Consider the following 6,920-nt stretch of genomic DNA (forward strand, 5'->3'; position numbering starts at 1 on the left):
ATATGGAGGACAAATTAGTGCTTTTTCCAGGTTAACAGTGGTGAAGGCAAGGGAGAGGAGGGGAAGGAAAATAGTATAAGCAGTTAACTCAGCAAGCTGAGTTGCTCAAATGATGCACATTCTCAGACGAGCCTGCTTCTGAGACTGGCCCTTGGTCAGCTCCTAGAAACTGAGGTCTTGTACTAGCCCTATGCCCTAAATGATAAGGGTGTTTTGTATGGTTACGGTACTGAACCACACTGTACCAGCTTCTCTAGATATTTTATGTGAACTGTATGATTTATGGTAAACACCTGCTTTCCTTCTGGAGTTGCTGTAATAGCGATCAGTCGCAAAGGAACTACATGCCTATGTGATATGGTCTGAATCTGTGTACCCACCCAAATGTCATGGTGAATCGAAATCCCCAATGTTGGAAGTGGGGCCTGTGAAAGGTGATCTGATCATGGGGCAGTTACTCATGAATGGTTTCACACCATCCCCTGTGGTTCTGTGCTTGTGAGATCTGGTTGTTTAAATGTGTGTAGCACCTTCTCTCTTGCTCCTGCTCCCACCAGGGGAGACACTTTGCTCCCCCTTTGCTTTCCACTATGATTGGAAGCTTCCTGACGCCTCCCTAGAAGCAGAAGCTGCAATGCTTCCTGTACAGCCTGTAGAACTGTGAGCTAATTAAACCTCCTTTCTTTATAAATTACTCAGTCTCAGGTATTTCTTTATAGCTATGTGAGAATGAACAAACTAATACACTATGTGACCCATCTCCAATAAAAGCCCTGGATTCTGAGGCTCATGTGAGCTTTCACAATAGAAAACACTTCACATGTGTTGCTAGAGTTTATGGCTGGGGAAGTAAGCACATCCTGGGCAACTCCATGGAGAGAAGACTCCGAATCTTCACAATGCTCGTGTCCTATAGAATCTTCTCAATGCACAACTACCCTTTATTAATCCTGCTTTGTATCCCCTCACTGTAACAAACCATAGCAAAGAATGTCCTGTGAGAGCCTTGAGCGAATTACGAAACCTGGGGGCAGCCCTGGGGACTGCTGACATAGGATGTGACTAAAAGGGCATAAGGGAGGTCTTTGGGGTAATGGAATAGTTCTGTATCTTGACTATGGTGGTGGCTACAGGAATCTATGTATGAGATAAAATGTGCATGACACTATACACATACATTGCACAAATATCAAATTCCTAGTTTTGACATTATATTACAGTTATGTAAGATGTAACCATTAAGCAAACCAGAAGAGTACACAGGCCCTGTCTGTATTATCCTTACAGCTTCCTATGGATTTGACGTTATTAATTATTCCAAATTCTAAAGTTTAGTTAAAAATCACACATGAACGTTTTTTAATAAAAATAAACACCTATCATGGAACTAATGTGTACCAGTTAAACACAACACTCAGATCATTCTGCTGCTTCTAAGTATAAAAAGAGAGCAAGGGTACCACCAAAAGAGAGTGCCATCATTTGAAAGGCTATGTGGTGGTGCCGACAGCTGTTATGGTAGAAGGCAGGAGAGTCGGCACACCCAGATTGGACATCAGAGCTACAGACAGCATATCCTGTAAACACAGGAAGAAACATGGGGGATCGACTGCATGAGACTCAACTCTTTCCTGGGCAGACAGACCTGTCCCTAGACAGGTAACCACCACCAGCACTGCTTCCAGGAGGGAGCTCCGAGGGGCCACATGCCGCTCCTGTTTGAGCACCGCACTCCAATAAATAGGAGCTTGATTGAGCAACCTGGGCATAAAGAATGCACGATTCAATTGGTCCCACTTATGTCAGGGAAGACAGAGTAAAAATGATCTCTGCTGCTGGGACAGTTAGGATTCTATAAATTGTGCCCCAGGGCTAGGATTTATTCTAGGTCCAGGTACCTACAAAAGCCAGAGAGGTACAAAGCTTACTTACAAAGCTCACAGAACTATTAGTGTTCTTTCTTAAGGCTCTGGATGCAAACCAGTTTCATCTCAGAAAAGCAAAACCAAAACACTTTACAGATGTGAGTAGTTTCCCTCTATCCTTGAGCAGGCCCTGCTTCCTATTCTTGGGTTCAATGTCATGCCCTCAGAGGTCATTCCTATCTCCAGACAACTCATCTGGGACTTACAGGAAACATCCAATCAATTCTAGTAAAATGATAAGCTATCCATTGACCTCAGTTAAGAAATAAAACTTACAGGTGATTTTTTTCCCTTAAATTTGTTTTTTTTTCTAGTTAAAGAAGTAAAGAATACTCATTATTTACAAAACCTGATATATATAGACAAGTAGAAAAAAAAGTTTTAGTCATAGAGTCACTGTATATGGTACATATTCTTATAGTGTTCCCTTGCACTCATTCAACAAATATTTATATACTGATTGATTACTGAATGACAGGCACTTAGGACACAAATATAACTAAAAATAAATCATTTCAGTCCTTGTGGAGCTTACCGTGTAATATAAGAAATATGACTGTATATGTGGAAGGCCTAAAGAAAATAAAACACTGTTACTGCTGAGAAATTAACTTTAAAATGGCTAACTTTCATAAAAGAATTCATATTTATGTGAAATAAGCTAAATAGGTACACGAAATCTGTGGAACTCTTGTAACAGACAAACAATAACAAGTTAGAAAGTATAAAAAGAGATATCAGTCAAAATAGCATGAATATGTAAAGACTTATGGAAAATATTTTAATGAGAAAATTATAATCCACATGGAAACACTGAGATATACTTAACGCAATGTGCGAAAATAAAATCTTATAACCATGTCAAACATTCCAAAATGTGTAAGTTTACTACGAATGGCAATAAAAATCCCACAAGACTTTCTGGAACTCAACAAAATGATTCTGTCAGCAAAAATAAACACTAAATTATTTTTTGATTTTCTAAATTAATTTTCTGAATTTTTATTTGCAAACTAGTTAGAAGACTGTGAACTCAAGAACAGACCTGTCAAACCACTACAGGACAGACTGACTCAAAAATGAATCTAATCTAATCTAATCTAATATAAGGTAATTTAATGTTAGAAGAAGGAGGGGAACGGGAAATTTTCAATAAATAGTGTTGCAATAACTGGTCAGCAATCTGCTACCCCCTACATTAATTACAGGTATCTTTAAAAAGTTAAAAGTTTGTAGAAACAAACAGAAAATAGAAAGAACTAAAATGAAGTATTCATGAAAGTTCTAAAGAGGTGAGGGTTATCTAAGTTTACAAACTGCAGGGAAAGTCAAAATGGAAACAAAACTTAAAATACATAAACTGAAACATCTAGCTGGTTCTTAATAGGCTATCTGTAGCCAAAACATAAAAGCAAATAAGGGACTAGAAAAAAAATCTGAAGTAAACAGGACAATGAAGTATTTTATTAAATTCAGAAATAGTACTAACAAAATTTATAAACCTTTGATAGCCAAGCAGGACAAGGTTATAAGCAGATCATGACCTTGAGCAGACCGCAAAATGTGAGCAGTTTGCTAGAAACAGAAATGGAATGCCAAAGGGTATGTGCATTTAAAATTCTGACATATACCAAACTGGTCTGACAAAAAGGCTATACCATTTACATTCCCACCTACAGTGTATGAGAGAATCTGGTCTCCCATAACCTCATAAGCATAGCATTATCGAACTTTAATTTTTGTCAGTCTGACAGGCAAACAAAAAAAATTCATTTAACGTGCTTTTCCCTAAGGTTAGCCACCTTTCCAGATATTTATTGGCACTAGTATAATTTCTTTGAATAAATTAACTGTCTTTGCTCAGTTTTCTATGTCATTACTGTTTTCTTTCGATTTATAGGTACTCTTCTTATATATTTTTCAGTCCTCAACTTGATGGTATGAAGACACCGTAATTCTAATAAAAGACTTATTAGCATTTGCAATCTGTAATCCAAGTTTCACCAACTTTCATATGATTAAATACAATGCTTCCAAAATGAATGTGAATGTCACACAGAATCAATGTCAGAGTTTTAATGTTAAATATAACAAAACAAAGTATCCAAATATTAGCCTAGACAAATAATTCCAAATGATAATCAACTCCCTGGAATAAAATGTAGAGTTGATTGCTGCTGGAATGAGCAGAGCAAGCAGGGGAGCATTCTTAAGGAATGAGTTCTAGACAATGGTCTTCTATTGTACTAGATCACGCCCTCCTTGATTAAGCAAAATTATAACTCTAATCTGAGCATGCCATTCTCCGGACTAATAGCTCAAAATTACATACAAGATTATCTGGCTACTGTAGCCTACTTTGTACCATTCTCTATGCCCTCGCCCAGGGAAGCAGCACAAATGGTCAATTTATTCAATAAGTCACTGACCAAAAATTATTTCTCTTAACTCCACTAAAGTAACAGCAACCTGCAATACATGAGGTGGTCTCTGTGTTAAAGGCATTTCTTTATTTTTTCTTTCCTTTTTTTTTTTTGGCACAGGGTCTTGCTCTATTAACCCAGGCTAGAGTGCAGTGGCATGATCACAGCTCACTGTAGCCATGACTGCCCAGGCTCAAGTGATCCTCCCCACTTCAGCTTCCCAAGTAGCTGGGACTACAGGTGTGCACCAGAATCCCTGGCTAAATTTTTTTGTTGTTGTTTTTTGTAGAGACAGGATCTCGCTATATTGCCCAGGCTGATCTCGAGCTCCTGGCCTTAAGCAATCCTCCCACCTTGGCCACCCAAAGTACTGGGATTACAGGCAGGAGCCAATGCACTCAGCTCAGTATTTTTTTTTTTTTTTTGGGAGGGGGGTTCAGCGGTATATTTTATTTCTTTAGAACATCGGTTGCAAAGCTGTTTAGATCTTTCAAAAACATCAACTCTTCTTTTTGACGACAAAATGGTGAATAAATTAAATTCAGAACTACAGTTTGTGAAGACACATGACATTTATGATTCATGAAATAGAAATCATGTACTGCTAAAATAAAGTTTCAACTGAGAAATACAGATTTAATTAAAACTGCACTCTATTCAGTGTTTGAATCCCTACTATGAAAATCAACTGTACAATGATTACTGAATAATCATCTCAAATATAACTTCGGGTGCTGTTTAATGTCACCTTACAGCAGAGTTCTTAGACTCAGGTGTGCATGGGTACAATATCAGAAATTTGTTCAAACTGTAGAAACCCTGAGGCCTGGTGAAACACAGCCTTAGAGTTCTGGAAGGTCACTGAAAAACCATCACTTCTCCTCATGCCAAGGAATGAAGGACTAATGCATAGAACATAAAGGTACATAAAAACGTACATGTCTTTGTTGTGTTATCAACACAGTTATTGCATTTGAACTCTATGCATTCAAACCTTAGACTCAATTACAAAGTGACTCTAAGCATTTCATAATTTTCTAAAAATGTTGATAGTGCAGGCATGTCTACTATTTTTAACTCAGAAGGGAGTTCCATGGAGTTTAGCCCAGTATTTTGGAGCTAGAAGAGAGAATCAGTCATTGAGTCCAAAACTCTACAGGTCAGAAAATGAAGGAGAGAGGGGTCATCTGTGCTCCTTTGGTCAAAGACTTCAGTTGAAGGGTGAGAGAGAATCCAGGCCATCTCCTGACTCGGGATTCTTCCAAGTTAGCAAATACATGATGTTTTCATTACTCAGGGAAAGTGTATAGAACTACTTTCAAAAATGTTTTAGGGACAATACACTAGAAGTGTTATCAAGAGATAAATCGCTTTGTAGTTAAAAAGTGAAAACTACAGCCTAAATGAAAGGAAGGGAGAATAAAAGGAAAATCGTATTTTTTTTCAGCTGTCATTATACAAGAGATGTTGCCCCCATTTACCAATGAAAAGACACTGAGGGCCACAGTGTCCCTCTGAGACCCTATTTCCAGGGTCACATAGCTGAAATATGTGGCCAAAACAGTATCTTTCCCAAGGCTTACAACTGTAGGCCCTTGTACTACACTGTGCTATACCTGGTAGGAAAGAATACAGATACACAAACTAAAAAACATCACTTATTTTAAAACTCTTGTTATTTCATGAAATGGCAGACCATAATGATTTGGTGTGGACATTAAACAAAAAGAGTTTATACCTCTCATTAAGATAATTTTCTGGAGCTTTGAATCCATGGTTTATACATAATTGTTCAGTATATTTTGTTTAGCCACAAAATCACAATTGTTAAATCTTTAATTACTGAAATATGAAGTTATGCAATTTATTTTTGAAATCTGTGTATGCTACTCACCAGATTTTTGTTCTTTAAAAAATATTTTGTTTTGCAATTTTCCAAATACAGTAGCCTCACAGTGCATATAGCAATCATAAGACTTTATCAACCTCTGGTTTCTGAACTCACATCCAACATTCATCACTTTCCTCTATTGAAATTATTCCCCACTAGTGGAGTATTTCTTTTCTTTCTAGTGCAATGACATGCTACAGCACACCATCTTATTGTTTGTGAAATCAATATTTAAGTTGATTCAGGAAAAGTGTATGGAACTAATTTCAAACATCTTTTAGGGACAATTCACTAGAATTGCCCCTAAAACCAGTTATAAGATAAAACCAGGAATTGGATAACAATGATGGACAATATTGTCATTGTCATCCAAATCTTGGTTTTATCTTGTAACTTAATTCAGAATGTTATTTGATGCCTACTTAATGGCTAGGGTTGCTATGTTTCTTAAATACTCACACTGTTTTTCTAATGGTAATACCACAAATCTAAGCCTGGATCTTTCTTTTTACAACTGATAAAAAGTGCATTATGATATTTTAACTGCTATTTACCTTCCTCAGAGAACTGCTGATTCTTCTATGCTGCATAAATATTTATTATTTTAAGGTAATTTGTAATCTAATATTTTGAAGATTCCAAATACATATTTGAAAATACTATTTTCCTGGATTCTAAGTT

This window comes from Pan paniscus, chromosome 6 (assembly GCF_029289425.2).
Source record: "Pan paniscus chromosome 6, NHGRI_mPanPan1-v2.0_pri, whole genome shotgun sequence".
NCBI classification, from domain to species: domain Eukaryota; kingdom Metazoa; phylum Chordata; class Mammalia; order Primates; family Hominidae; genus Pan; species Pan paniscus.